Source organism: Salvelinus sp. IW2-2015, linkage group LG20, assembly GCF_002910315.2.
Source record: "Salvelinus sp. IW2-2015 linkage group LG20, ASM291031v2, whole genome shotgun sequence".
NCBI lineage: Eukaryota > Metazoa > Chordata > Actinopteri > Salmoniformes > Salmonidae > Salvelinus > Salvelinus sp. IW2-2015.
The window spans coordinates 7,251,351-7,267,766 of NC_036860.1; the positions used below are offsets into that span (position 1 = coordinate 7,251,351).

The 16,416-nt window shown below is 42.1% G+C and overlaps 1 non-coding gene across 1 annotated transcript; it reads right to left on the minus strand.

Moving 5' to 3' along the window:
• Positions 1 to 3,697: 3,697 nt before the first annotated feature.
• trnac-gca (transfer RNA cysteine (anticodon GCA)) lies at positions 3,698 to 3,769 on the minus strand. The gene has a single exon. It is a non-coding gene; the product is annotated as a tRNA-Cys (tRNA).
• Positions 3,770 to 16,416: the final 12,647 nt, after the last annotated feature.

Genomic DNA, 16,416 nt, shown 5'->3' on the forward strand with positions numbered 1-16,416 from the left:
CTCGTGGCCCTGTCGCACGCACAGCGGTACCGGAGCGCTAAAGTCTAGGTACCAAAAGGCTCACCTTGAAAACATATCTACCCCAAGCCACCTAAACTGTAATGTATAGTTTAATCAAATGCTACCTGGGACATCTGCATTACAATTTTTGCAGCCAACTCTTCATTTTAACTTTAGCACCACGAGCTGAAACATCTACCACCACACGAGAGCATACAACGGCTGGGGAATAGAACAATGTATTTGATACACTGACAATTTTGGCAGGTTTTCCTACTTATCAAAGCCATGTAGAGGTCTGTAATTTTTATCATAGGTACACTTTCAACTGTGAGAGAGGAATCTAAATACAAAAATCCAGAAAATTCACTTGTATGATTTTTAAGTAATTAAATTTGCATTTTATTGCACTGACATTAAGTTATTTGATAGCATCAGAATAACGCAGAGAACTGAACTACTCTTAGGCTACGAAACCCTTAGTTTGCCAATATACATGACGATATACAGCTCAGTTTCCTGTAGTTCTTTGACCAAATGGTTTGCAGCACACTTGCAGCAGTGGAGATTATTTGCCCACTCCTCCATAAGACCGTTCTCCAGATCCCCAGGTTGTCGGGGCGCTCCGCTCTCGCTCGGCAATACGGACTTTCCGGGCTCCTCTCCAAAGATTTTACTTATTGGGCTTCAGTGTCTAGGAGACTGGTAGCGCACTCGCCAGGCCTTGAGATGCATTCTTACGGAGCCACTCCTTTAGTTTCGCCGGCTAGTGGTGCTGTCTTCGTTACGTTGTCATGCTGGAAGATCCAGCCAAGCGCGCGCACATACTTCAATGCCTCTTACTGGGGAAGGAGGTTGTTGGTCAAGATCTCGCGAATAGCAATGTCAGCATCCATCCACATCCTCCCCTCAATACGGTAGCAGTACTCCTGTCCTTTGCACGAAAAGCATACCTCCAAAGGATATGATGTTTCACACTCCGATGCGTTCACGGTTGGGATGGTGTTCTTGGGGTTGTACTCATCTTCTATTCCTTCAAACACGGGAGTGGGAGTTTAGAGCAAAAGGCTCTATCTTTTGTCTCATGCAGACGCATGAACCTTCCCCATTCCTCTCTGGATCATCCAGATTCTGGTCATTTGGCAAAATTTCAGACGGAGCCTGGACATGCGCTGGCTTAGACAGGGGGACCTTGCCGGTGCGTGGACGATTAATCATGACGGCCGTAGTGTGTTACTAATGGTTTCTTTGAGACTGTTGGTCCCCAGCTCTCTCTTCAGGTCATTGACCAGGTATCCTGACCGTGTACGTTCGTGGCTGGATCCTGACATGTCCTCATGTCATTGATGCCCCACGAGGCTGAGATCTTGCATTGGAGGCCCCAGACCGAGGGGTGGAATTGACCGTCAATCTGAGAGACTTCTTTCCATTTTCTAATAATTGTAGCCAACGCAAGTTTGTTGCCTTCTCACCAAGCTCTTCTTATGTCCAGGACACATCCCAGCCTCCGTACGAGGTGCTAGTCAATCGTGTATCCCTGATGTCCTTACACAGCTTCTGGTCTTGGCCATTGTGGACGAGGTTGAGAGTCTCGTTTGATTGGAGTGTAGTGGACATGGTGTCTATTTATACAGGGTTTAACGAGTGTTCAAAAGGTTGGCAGTTAATACAGGTAATGAGGTGGAGAAAGGAGGGCTTCTTAAAGAGCAAACTAACAGGTCTGTGAGAAGCCGGAATTCTTACTGGTTTGGTAGGTGATCAAATACTTATGTCATGCAATAAAATGCAAAGTTAATTACTTAAAAAATCAATACAATGTTGATTTTCTGGATTTTTGTTTTTGATTCCGTCTCTCACCGTTGAAGTGTATATCTATGATAAAAAGTGACAGACCTCTACATGCTTTGTAGTAGGAAAACCTCAAAATCGGCAGTGTATCAAATACTTGTTCTCCCCATGTTACTTACACTGACACTACAATAGCCCACACCAACCACACACACACTCACAACTATAACACGTTCACGTCTGACAGGCACATCTGTCAACACAGACACACACACACTTCCACACTCATTAAAAATGACAGACCTCTACATGCTTTGTAAGTAGGAAAACCTGCAAAATCGGCAGTGTATCAAATACTTGTTCTCCCCACTGTACTTACACTGACACTCCAACACACACACACACACACACACTCACACATAACACGTACACACAGGCACACTGTCACCACACACACACACACTTCCACACTCATTTTGTTGATCGTATTCTGCATTGTTGGGAAGGGCCCATAAGTAAACATTTCACTGTTAGTCTACAGCTGTTGTTTACGAAGCATGTGACAATTTAAATTTTCTTAGTTTAGATTTGATCTTATTTAGGGGTTATAAAAGTATTTATGAATCACAAAAAACTGGTTTGGAGAGCCTTTACACGCAAAAGAAAGAACATGGTGGTTTGATTGATTCGGAAAATTGGCACATTCGGTTCTTAAACCCATGGTAATGTTGGAAAATTATTGTACGTAGAATTATAATAGGGAGAATAGTGTRCAATAGTAGGCTATACCCTCGTCTATTGCCTGCACTAACCATGGAACTGTGTTATGACACAGCCAAGTATTGCACCATACGTCGGGTTCAAACTGCTATGGCTTAGTCGGCGCTCAGCTCCATAGCGATTTAATTAGCTTACTTGTCAATTCAAAAAAATATATTATCAACTGTTACTAATGATCCTCAGCAACAACCACATGGCCGTGACGGCGCTTACGGAGGAAGAAAATGTGGATAAACTAAACAATGTAATTAAATGGAATGATAATGTAGGCTATACCAACTGAATGTGTGTTGTTGAATGTGTGTTGTTATTAGGCCTACTGACGGTCAATGTCTAATATTTAACATGGTGGAAATAGGAAACAGAGAAAGTCGGTGTAGCCTCTAATTAAGACATTCGAGAGTACCCATCCCTGCAAGTTTCAATAAAATGCTGTACAATTTATATTCTGCATAATGGCACAGCATTTCAGAAACTTCACTGTGGGAAAGTTGATATGTTGATATGCTTCAGTGTGCAACCATATGACTGGTTCAACATTTGTCTCGCGATAATAAGGTAAAATATTTCTAAAAGAAGTGTCGTTTATATTTACAATTCCCTTATCCAAACGGATTACTCATTTACCTAGCTCTTATTAACAGCTCTTATCAACGGCTCTTATTAACAGCTCTTATCAAGTTGTAAATTACAGTGCATGAAGAATGGTGTTACTGTATTTCTATCAGAAAATATTACAGTAGATGCTTTTTCCACTTGGAACCGCTAGGTTCTCTAGACCTTATTCATTGTTTCCTTCTGCGCAAAGACAGTGGAATTATTAGGGAATTAAGTCAAGGTCAGAGTCCGGATATCTATAGACACATTTCCACCACACATTTATTTCATCTCCACCCAAAACAAATAGCAGGTGAACAGCATGCTATTCTCAACCTTAAATTCAAGGTCAGAATACACGTAGAGAGAGAACTGCATAGAAAGGGAATTAAACCCCATTTACGCGCCCTTAACTCGGGTCGGAATCGGGCCCATGTTTATGTTGGCCTTACCTGCCCAGTTAGACACCATTCACTAACCCACCATTGTTAATAACTATTAGACCTGTGATTGATATGTATCAAAGAAAATGAGGGGGCACCCGGATTTGAACCGGGGACCTCTTGATCTGCAGTCAAATGCTCTACCACTGAGCTATACCCCCTAATAAAAAGCCAAGTCACCAGAGGTATTCTAGTCAATGTTCTGAGTAAGTGTTTAATAGGGTAGAGCTACTAGAACATTGCTCCACCCCCTGTAACTATAAAGTGTACGTTTTATTTTATTTTTATTTAACCTTTATTTAACTAGACAAGTCAGTTAAGAACAAATTCTTATTTACAAGGATTACCCACATTTTGTAATGTAATCTGATTACTTTCAGAAACACACACACACACACCGCATCCAGAACACAGAGCCAATATTTACCCAGCCGTCTGCACAACACAGGAGGATCAGATTTACAGATACATGAAAGAGGAACATAAAAATGGAGAGAGAGAGACAGGGTGACAGGGAGAGAGCTGGGGAAGAGAGAAAGAGGGAGGTAAAAAGGCTATTAAAAAAAGAGAGAATGAGGAAGATGGAGAGAGAGAGCTGTGTTAAATGAGAGGGAAAGAGTACAGAACTGAGTGGTTGTTAGTGATACAGGAGAGGAGCTGAACATGAGAAATAGTTTGGGTTGAAATGAATGACACTGGAACAGCAGAACATTCTTCAGAGGTTTGTATTTTGACATCCAGATCCAACATGTTATTGACCTCTTTGAATCTGACTGACTCGTGGAAAAGGCTGAATGACCCGCAGCAGAATGCGAGTCACTTACAATTCAAGTCTCTTCCTCTATTAATGCTGTARTTCCCCAGATGACCAGTAGAGACCAGTGTAAGCAAATTAAATTGTGGGAGCTTATTCAGAACASGCTCATAGAAATCTGTTTACAGTAAAACCGAGATTTATCTTTTCATTGTGCAAGAGAATAGTCAGCTCTATTGTAACATTCCAATGTTCAATGACATTCTGAGTATCATGCCCTACGAAATATGTCCCTAGCCCTAGTATGTAGGCTACATTTCCCAGCAGTGAAYCTTGAAAAGTCTCAACTGTCATTTCCTCACCAGCGTTCTCTAGCCTGATTTCTCAAAGTGGAACTGATTGTAATGGAACAGCTGAGAGAGAAGTGGAGTGATGGTGGAGACAACCACACAGTGCTTGTAAAGGAAAGCTTATTTGAGCAGTATAACAGACAAAACTGCTATCGCACGTGCCTGGAAATTAAACCATAGCCAAACAAAACAAGACATGCCCTTTTTCATATGACCCACAAAATGTATGCTCARTACTCAGACAATATGTTTKTTTTGTATTGACCAGATGAACATTCATAGCAGTGGGCATGGAATACCAAAACTAAAGTGCTTATGAACAGTACATGYATATGTCATTGTGGTAATTATCTGGTATGGTGGCTGTATGGTTAGAARCACTGTTAACTGCTTGTTCTTCACAGCAGTTTATAACCAGAAGGTCAATCGACAGATTCCGTGAAGAGATTGTACTGTTTTTACTGTGTTCATTTAATTCTCTGCAGCAGCCATGTCTGAACACAGAGGTACTATATCATTGTCCAAGGCCAGGAGATGCCATGGTATGGCATCTACTATTGAGTTCCCTCAGAGATAAGACAGAGGGCTCCACTGTGATTCCAGATGATTTCACTAGAATCCAAGTCCAAATATGGAAGGAGAGAGACAGAGACTGGGGCACATCAAAGCAAAGAGAATGGATATAAAACATGAGAGAGGCAGGACATGCAGGGRGAGAGAGAGAGAGAGAGAACACTTTCATCTCCTCAGCTGCTATGCCTTATCATCCCTCTGTCTTTGTAATCACCATGGCAACGGAAGAACAGCATTGAGAGGGTGTTGTAGAGGGAGAGMGAGTGTGTAAGTGGAGAGAGCACGTGAGGGAGGGAGCTACAGGGTGACTGGGACCAGGAGAAACTCCGTTGTTGAAAGAGAAGAGAAGGAGAAGAAGGAAGAGAGAGTGAAGAGAGAGCTGTGTGTTTTTGTTGTTGCTGAACAACATGTGTCTCAGTGTGCTGCTGCTCATCTTTCTCTCCCAGGCAGAGTTGGGGAGAGTTTGGGCTCAGCAACAAACAGGTAAGCTTTTCTTTCTCCCCTACCTCTCCTGTGTTTTCCAYCCTGATTCTCTTGTCTCAGTGTACTTCATCACCTTTTTTCACCTGTTGTCTCCTCCCTCCTTCTCTCCTCATTTTCCCCATGCATCACTCTCTTCATACCACTGGAAGTTGGTGGCACCTAAATTGGGGAGGATGGGCTTGCGGTAATGGCTAGAGCAGAGTTAGTGGAATGGTATCAAATACATCAAACACATGGTTCCCATGTTTGACGCCATTCCATTCGCTACGTTCCAGCCATTATTATGAGCCGTCCTCCCATCAGCAGCCCCCATTGCTTCACACAGCCTCTCTTCGGGTCACTCAGGTGTTGTATTTTCTGCCGTACAATATCACCTCATCCAGGCGCTTCTCTCCCTTTTTTTTAACTTCCAGAATCATTTTTATTGACATAATATATGCCATTTACATCTGTCCATCTCTCTTTCCCCTTCATGGCTCTCACACTTCCATCCTAAGATGTCACAACAACTTATGATCACATGGAATAATAACAACTTTTGTATTTAACATTAAAGAAAAGCTGTGAGCGTTTTGGCMTTCTTTTTTATTTGATATTTCAGGGCTTCAATAACCTACGTACAGATGTCTTTGAAGACACTGTTTTTACTCATTTACTTATATAAGGGAAATGGTACACGTTCATGATTGTGTTTGGAAACGGACATCCCCTCATACTCTTTGTTTGTGCAGAAAAGTTAGTTCCTAGTTTGCAATGAAAGTGTGACCATAAACAACGCCATGTTCCAGAAACGTGCAAATGACTGAGAATAACAACCCACAAAACAACATTGCTTCTGCCTAACATTAGATTTGGACATATTTCTCCCTGCCACTCTGCTAGCCTAAAAGTCAGGCAGTCCAGGGTRRRAAAGGAGAGGTGAACAGACAGAGAGAAAAAACTGTTGGTGAATGTAGGCAAAAAGGTGGTAGCTTGATGAGTCGTGTGTGTTTTTTTWATCCTTTATTTATCCAGGTCTTTCTCATTGAGATAAAATCWATTTTTYWAAAGACACCTGGTTCAACAGCAGCAGGGGGGAAAAAGTTTCAGACACAACATTGAACAAAACTATAGACACACATACAGTACAACAATGACATATTACATGTGTGTTTGTATGTATGTGTGTTGAAAGTGTATGCATTTCTGTGTGCTTGGGGTGTGACAGGAATGCTTGTGGACCGATGGAGGGGGACGCATTGCGATGTGTTTCTCCTCCTAGCCATATAAAGCCTTTTATCAGAGATTGAGTAATTCGATTTGTCTCCACCACTGTCCCACCACTGCACTCTTCTTTCTATGATCTCCTCACTTTTCAATAAATCCTGTAACCCTTATTAGCCAAATCTCTGCTCCCAATTCCTATTTTATTTCACTAGTACTCTTTGCTGACTGTCTTCCTCTCGTGACCTTTGTTTTGCTCCAAAATTCCTTGAGGCAAGGCAGATGCATCCCATTCTCCTTCCCTGATACTACCTACCACCTTCAAAACAACAACAGCTCTTCACTGAGCTAAATTAATTGCTTTTCGTGTTTATCTTACACAGCATAAAATTAGATTATTTTATTTTTTACATGCAGTGTAAAAAAAAGCTGTTTGAAATAGGATCAAGTGGAGCTACCCTCGAGAGCTTTCTGCAGCATCTAAACCAGACTATGAAAACACAGCTTGAGGGATGAAAATGAATTGTGAGGCTGCTGACCTCAGAGCTTGGCTCTCTGTTCTTTGTCCTGTTGAGAATTTCACTTAAAAAATGACTTGTGTCTGGTCCAGCCATGCTGGGGCCAAGTCTGAACAGAAAAAAAAATGGAAGGATAAATCTGGATATACTAAATATCTGTGTGGCTGACATCCATAGATGTGATGTCACTGTCGTGGAGATTTTGATCTGCAACAGCAAGGGTCATTGTGACATCTATACAGACGCTTCTGGAAAGTTTCAAGAGAACAGAAGGATCCGTGAAGTAGGGATAGAGGAGCAGGGAGGGAGACAAAGAACCTAAAAATCCTAAAGGAATCCTGCCACTTTTCAACCTCATATTCATTATCTCCAGYACCATACCAGTGTCTACATACGTGTCTACATCACGTTTCTATGATCTGTGGTTAAAGAGATAAGAAGAAACGTCCTAAAATATGGTTATCTGTGACATCACAGAGTAGGATTAAAAGAAACAAATTAAAACAGTGATTTTCAAAACCTTGTTACTAGCCAGAGGGGGGTATTTTATTGCTCCCATGTCACTGTGTATCTCATAGTGTTTGAAAATCACCGTTTTTAAAGTGTTTTTACTTTGACGATGTCATCGGCTAGGACATTATAACTTTTTTTTAAATTCTACAAAGCATAGAAATGCTCCATTTTCACATATGTAGAAATGGTATTGTGCTGGAAATAATGAAAATGAGGTTGAAAAGTGGTAGATTTGCCCTTTAACGATTCTTTGGCATAGTTAAAGAAAGTGATTTTCTGGATGATGAGGTGTGATGTTGGCATTGGGGAATAAGACATGGTTCAGCACTGATCTTCATTGAGATGCCTGACTTAGTTCGTTATGGGCTTTGTCTTATCGTACAATGAAAACCAGAATTAATTCCTTTACCTCATCCACTGAGAGTTTGGGTTTCACCATAACAAAGGAAGTATGAGGTCATCACTGCTCTCTTGTTTTCATAGAAGAGATCTTGGTGTTTTTTCAAAATGTAAAATCTCTTGTTTCAGCATAACACCTGCTACCTTATAAGCTTTATCATATATGTTTCCGGGTATTATGCCACCCACCAAGTCTTATTTGACTGATATGAGTAATGTGTTCAAGTTATAACGTGAGGAAATGTTGCTTGATTAGCTGCATGCAAGTTTTTCAGACTCTTCACAGTCACTTTCTGTTGGCATTCTGGATGGTGGTTGTTCCTCTTGTGGTTCTGACYCTACAATTACCACTGCAGCTGTTGTGWGTGGGTGTGGGTGCATGCAGTATGTGTCAGTGTAAAGCAGGGATGGGCAACTGGTGGCCTGCAGGCCCTTTTTGTAGGCCCGCGGACCAATAAAAAATAAATATCTATTTTTTTAGGAACTCAGTTGGGTCTCAACTTAATGTTGAGAGTTAGAATAATAGAATACAACAAGTGTAAAACGGATACTTTTTCTCTCCGCCTCATGGAAATTAGTTATCACATTTGAATTGCATGAAATTAGGTATAAAATTCAAATCAAATCAAATCAAATTTTATTTGTCACATACACATGGTTAGCAGATGTTAATGCGAGTGTAGCGAAATGCTTGTGCTTCTAGTTCCGACAATGCAGTAATAACCAACGAGTAATCTAACCTAACAATTCCACAACTACTACCTTATACACACAAGTGTAAAGGGATAAAGAATATGTACATAAAGATATACGAATGAGGGATGGTACAGAACGGCATAGGCAAGATGCAGGCAATGCCATGACCTGGTCACAAAGCCTAATAATCAACATACATTTCAATAATCCATAAGAATGGCTGAAGAAAAAATATTTAGCAATATTTTTGCCATATTCGGTCAAAAGTTCACTTTTTAATTCAGGTATCAATGATCATTTGCTGTGGGTTTGTAGTTTCAAGCTTTTATTGTCACGTGCACAAGTACAGTGAAATGCCTTTMTTGGAAGCTATTTCCTAATGCAGTAACCAATATCAATGTAGTRCTATAAAATAAAGTAGAACAAAAACACACAGGAAATAGAAACAAGAACACTGGAAAGTAAGTACGCTATACACAGGGTCAGTGCCTATATCATATTTACAATSTGCAGGGATACAAGAGTGATASAGGTAGATATGTATAGGAGTAAGGTGACCAGGCATCAGGATATATGATGACAGAGTGTCAGTGTGCGTGTTATGTGTGTGTGAGCAAATTAAGTGCATGTGCTAGAACGTCAGTGTGAGTGAGTGTGTAGAGTTCAGTGAGTGTGTATAGAGTCAGTGCAAAAATTTTAAAAAAGAAGGCATTCATATTCATATGATCGGCCACATTGAGTTGAACTGTGGAAGTAGTGTGGCATCCGGCTGATCCCGAGCCAGCCCTGGCAGCCACTCCCATGCAGGAAAGGGTGTGCCCTCTCACCCCCGGTCTGACAGACCACTCACGGAAACCGGCCTGGAAATATGGGCTGAGTGGTTTCTTAGCATCAGGGTTATTTTAGTGCTCAGGCCAGAAGACTGTTTGACTGTCTATCGGCCTATGAGCTGTAGTTTAGACTTGACCATGTTGAGAGAGGGTGTGGTATAGTTYTTCTGCAGACCTGACCTCTGTTTTAGACAATTAAAATGAAATGAAAGCCTGAGGCCTGTGACTAAGTGACAGTTGCCTGTGTTTAAGCAGGCCAGACACTCAGTGTGGGCCTTATATTATAACAGAGGAGGTGTTTATGTTATAATGGTATTCTCACTTGTCATATCCTATTTCTCCTCTGTCATCAGGCATTCCAATACATCAGTGGTTCCCAGACTGTGGGGTCGAGAGGTCGGCAGGGGGGGAAGTCAGTTGGGCTTTCAACATACTTTTAAAAGTTGCCCAGGCTCTGTCKCAGCCGGCCGCGACCGGGAGGTCCATGGGGCGATGCACAATTGGCCTAGCGTTGTCCGGGTTAGGGAGGGTTTGGCCGTTAGGGATATCCTTGTCTCATCGCGCACTAGTGACTCCTGTGGCGGGCCGGGTGCAGTGCGCGCTGACCAGTTCGCTAGGCGTACGGTGTTTCCTCTGACACATTAGTGCGGCTGGCTTCCGGGTTGGATGTGCGCTGTGTTAAGAAGCAGTATGGCTTGGTTGGGTTGTGTTTCGGAGGACGCATGGCTCTCGACCTTCGTCTCTCCCGAGGCCGTACGGGAGTTGTAGCGACAAGACAGTAACGACTAACAATTGGATACCACAAAATTGGGGAGAAAAAGGGGGTAAAAAAAAAAGTTGTAATAGTAGAAGGCACCACAGACGGTCTCGGTACTTCTCCTCAAAAAGAAGAGCAAGGATACAAAACAATCTCGGACCAAATCTCCCTTGTGACACTACCCACTATCACAGGCCTCTCACACTCTTTAATATTTTTTTTTAGTCCCCTCCATTTCCTATCTCCCCCTTCACAGTCCTCTATATACTCCTCATCTCGACTTGAAGCCTCTTGATGTATTTAATTGTTCTCCCCCTGCTCTGGGTATAATAGTCTGTAGAGTTATGCCATATAATTACTAGCCTTGGTGCTAGTCTGTTTGTTTCTGCTCGCTTGCCAAGCAGGCAGTAGGTAGCCTACCGGTTAAGAGTGTTGGTTACAAAAAGGTCGCTGGTTCGAATACCCGAGCTGACTAGCTGAAAGACCTGCCGATGTGCCCGTGAGCAAAGCACAAACATATGTTTGTCTTGACAATGGAGTAGGCAGAAGCACAAACAGATCTGGGACCAGGCTATAGAATGAATAGGAATTTAACTTACAGTGATTTATAGGATCTATATCAGTTATGGGATGTAAGAGCCTTCAGCACAATTGCATCCAGTGGGACAGTGTAGTACATGCTTGCAAGATAGTGGTCATTATGTTTTAGTGATATAGAAAATATATATGACTGAACATTTCCTTTGAAATAGACCTCTGCTAGAGCCAAYAAAAGCATACCATGTAAGATTCTCAAATGATAACGTTGACAAAATAAGACATTTACGATTTACAAATATGATGGAGTGATAAACCCCTGATCGCCTGAGTCTATTTGAGATGAGGGGCGTTAGATGAACCTTAGCTGCACTTAAACCCTCTTCACTCCCTTCTCTCAGCAATCATCCTACTAGCAGGACGGAACACATGCAAAACAGTCCGGATGGAAGCGCGACTCTTTACCACAACAGTCCTYTTGGAAGTGGCACCTCTTCCTCCACCTCCTGCCCTCTTATCAGAATCCTCTAKATGGGCAGGCCACTCTTGTTGGCTTGGTGATAAGCCAGTGATTTAAGTACCGATGGCCTTGAGAGTTTTATTSTAGACCACTTAACTGATCAGAGCTGGCCAACTACAGCCCTACTCCCTCCACACCCCTCCCTTCAGATAGAATAAAGCTATCCATGTTGTGGCAATGCATTTCTGTTGCTATGTTTTACATAACGTAAGAGGCACCTTGCAACAATGACCACCTTGTATTTTACGCAGTCTRTTTTCCAAAGCCCATCTCCATATTCAGCAGTCATGTTTCATTGATGCGGTAATGAAACAAAAGATGGCACATCAAGACAAAATATCATATTCGGAGGGTGTGCAAATATCAGACAAAATGAGCCCTGACAATGGGTGGTGCCAGTATGGTCAACACATTGCTAGTAATACTCATCTGTGGCCGTGGTTTGACGAGGGCTTTGGATTAGAATATCACTAATCGCTGGTGAAGTGATCACTAGAACCACATTTTGAGGTGTTGTGAATGAATRCACGTTCATGGTTTGAGCAGCTGGYCTGTGTTTTTCCTCAGTCTACTAATTTTAGTGTGTGAGGTATGCCAACTTAACCAATAAGTTATATCACCAACACCTACTTTATGTCTCCTACCCACCCACACAAACACTTATGTCCACCATAGAATCAGATCATTGCCAAACACACATTCCACTTGCAGGTTATTTCAGTGTTTGGTTTAGCTTTCTATTTATATGCTAAACATAGGCTTCTTTTCAGAAGCAGAGACAAGCCACACGGACACAAACTGCTGGCTAGTGTTAGTCAAGCACCAGATTATTCACTTAGGGTTAGCTATACCTAAACGTTCTGAGGAGTTTAAATGATTGAAGTGATTTGATTCAGAAAAGGGCCGTTTATATGAAATGAACGCCTGTTTGTACCAGCCAGGGTTGATTCCACCCAGTCGGAGCAGCAACAAAATCGGGTAACAAAAACTGCCATGTTCTGAGTTGGAGTTCTATCACACGCGGTATACGATTACAACCAACATCTCTTTCTCTCTCTGATCTAGTAAGAACATTCAAACGTGACCAGACTSCAGACTGAGTTACCCGCCTGTTACCCAACTCAGTTTGACCTGCTCAACACCAGTTATTTCCAGAGAAAATGTGCAGCAGCCGCGCTGACCACGGCATGTTCATGGTGATTCCACCGGGAAGAGTGAGATTCACAGATGGAATCTCTTTGCTTTTTTGTTTGCCATATGYYTACCGATATTCGAAAAACTTCCTTTCGTCTACTGAAAGCAAGAGACAAAACAGTAAACGTATATAGTACAGGAAGGCGCCCAAATTTAGGGTTAGAAGAGACACTCTGTTTGAAATAAACAACACGTGCGGTTACGTTTATATAGTAAATGTGACATCATGAACACAACCCCTCTTTCAGAGTCGGACGGAAAATTCCTAAAATTTGCGCAACATTGAAGCTGTCTGGATCAGGAAAGCAAGTTCATCAGTTAAAAACTCATCATGTCATGATGACGTTGACAATAAGTGAGATAGTCAACGTTGGCTGGTGTGTTTATGGGCATATTCAATATCTCCCTATCCTAGTCTGCTGTCCCCACATGCTTCAAGATGGTCACCATTGTTCCTGTACCCAAAAAGGCAAAGGTAACTGGATTTAATGACTATCGCCCCGTACCTGCCACCCTAGACCAACTTCAATTTGCTTACCGCCCCAGTAGATCCACAGACGATGCAATCGCCATCACTTTGCACACTGCCCTATCCCATTTGGACAAGAGGAATACCTATGTAAGAATGCTGTTTATTGACTAYAGCTCAGCATTCAACACCATAATACCCTCCAAACTCATCATTAAGCTTGAGGCTCTGGGTCTGATCCTCAACACTGCGGCCYCACAAGGGTGCATGCTCAGCCCCCTCCTGTACTCCCTGTTCACCCATGACTGCGTGGCCTAGCACGCCTCCAACTCAATCATCAAGTTTGCAGACGACACAACAGTAGTAGACTTGATTACCAACGATGACGAGACAGCCTACAGGGMGGAGGTGAGGGCTCTGTGAGTGTGGTGCCTGGAAAACGACCTCTCACTCAACGTCAACAAAACAAAGGAGATGATCGAGGACTTCAGGAAACAGCAGAGGGTGCAACCCCCTATCYACATCGACGGGACCGCAGTGGAGAAGGTGGAAAGCTTGAAGTTCCTTGGCATACACATYACTGACAAACTGAAATGGACCACCCACACAGTGTGGTGAAGAAGGYGCAACAGAGCCTCTTCAACATCAGGAGGCTAAAGAAATTTGGCTTTCACCTAAAACCCTCACAAACTTTTACAGATGCACAATTGAAAGCATCCTGTCAGGCTGTATCACCGTCTGGTATGGCAACTGCATCGCCCGCAACAGCAAGGCTCTCCAGAGGGTGGTGCGGTCTGCCCAACGCATTACCGGGGGCAAACTACCCGCCCTCCAGGACACCTACAKCACCTAATGTCACAGGAAGGCCAAAAAGATCATCAAGGACATCAACCATCTGAGCCACCGCCTGTTCACCCCCTATCATCCAGAAGGCAAGGTCAGTACAGGTGCATCAAAGCTGGGACCGAGAGACTGAAAACAGTTTCTATCTCAAGGCCATCAGACTGTTAAACAGCCARCACTAGCACGTTAGAGGCTGCTGCCTATAGGCATASACTATAAATCACTGGCCACTTTAAGGAATGGAACACTAGTCACTTTAATMATGTTTACATATCTGSCATTACTCAWCTCATATGTATATACTGTATTCTATACTATTCTACRGTATCTTAGTCACTTAATGTTTACATATCTGGCATTACTCATCTCATATTTATATATCTCATATGTATATGTACAGTTGAAGTCGGAAGTTTACATACACTTAGGTTGGAGTCATTAAAACTCGTTTTTCAACCACTCCACAAATTTCTTGTTAACAAACTATAGTTTTTGGCTAGTCGGGTAGGAAGTCTACTTTGTGCATGACACAAGTCATTTTTCAACATTGTTTTCATTATTTCACTTATAATTCACTGTATTACAATTTCAGTGGGTCAGAAGTTTACATACACAAGTTTACTGTGCTTTAAACAGTTGGAAAATTCCAGAAAATTTGTCATGGCTTTAAAGCTTCTGTTAGGCTAGTTACATCATTTGAGTCAATGAGGTGTACCTGTGAATGTATTTCAAGGCCTACCTTCAAACTCAGTGCCTCTTTGCTTGACATCATGGGAAAATCAAAAGAAATCAGCCAAGACCTCAGAAAAAAATTGTAGACCTCCACAAGAACTGAAAAAGCGTGTGCGAGAAAGGAAGACTACACACCTGACTCAGTTACACCAGCTCTGTCAGGAGGATTGGGCCAAAATTCACCCAACTTATTGTGGGAAGCTTGTGGAAGGCTACCCGAAACGTTTGACCCAAGTTAAACAATTTAAAGGCAATGCTACCAAATACTAATTGAGTGTATGTAAACTTCTGACCCACTGGGAATGTGATGAAAAGAAATTAAAAGCTGAAATAAATCATTCTCTCTACTATTATTCTGACCTTTCACATTCTTAAAATAAAGTGGTGATCCTAACTGACCTAAAACCGGATTAAATGTCAGGAATTGTGAAAAACTGAACTAAGGTGTATGTAAACTTCTGACTTCAACTGTATATTTTAGTATTTTGATCATTTCTGTAATTAATACAATCCCTCAAACACGTGCATGTCAGCAGTCAAGTTTKGAAAATAAAGCTTGATGTACAACTTTATCTCACAACTGTATACAGAAACTGACAATAAAAAATCTAATGCATGGACAATGTTCTGGGCACATAAAACACAACACTGCTGACATATAAACGAGAAGGCTTGGATGTTGCAAACAATGCTAGCCAGCATCTRTATGACACCGGATGGCGACAGGCAGCAGAACTAACAATGGAATGTAGCTAGCATAGACAACATCTCCAGCACCACACATAGACAACATCTCCAGCACCACTCATGTAAAACACCTCATGACTTAGCTAGATGAACTGGCAACTAACCATCTCAATMACTCACAAGCGATTGCCATGCGATTAACGAACAAAAAACAAAAATGACAGCAACAGATCATGACCAGATTGCACTGAGAAATGTCCCAAACAGAACAAAACACTTTCTGCTTTCACCCCCCTACTCAAAGTACTTTAAAAGAAAAACAACCAGACGCAACTAAACAAAATGTCCAGTGGGGGGCTCTACATCACAACGTGCAATCAAAACCTGAATGAGGCTACGGCCACACATGGAAAATTAAAAACGGATGAAATCGTATATGCATTCTTGTTGAATCGATCATTTCTGTAATTTCCWAACACAAAATCTCTATGTGGCTCCGGCCTAAGAAGCAGAATAACCAGATGCATTGTGGCCTCAAGCAGAGTGATGTGGGGACATGTGTTATCTGATAACCACAGAGGTCCTCAGAGATTGGTCCCTCCTAATCCCAGATGATTTCAAATCCACATTGAGTTATWTGTTTGGATAATGTTTTAGCAGAATGTTGTGGAACATATGCTGTGTTGTAAGTAGCTTTGGGAACGGCTCACAACTTTGGTGCCAAGAGACAGAACATTGCAGTCCATGGGA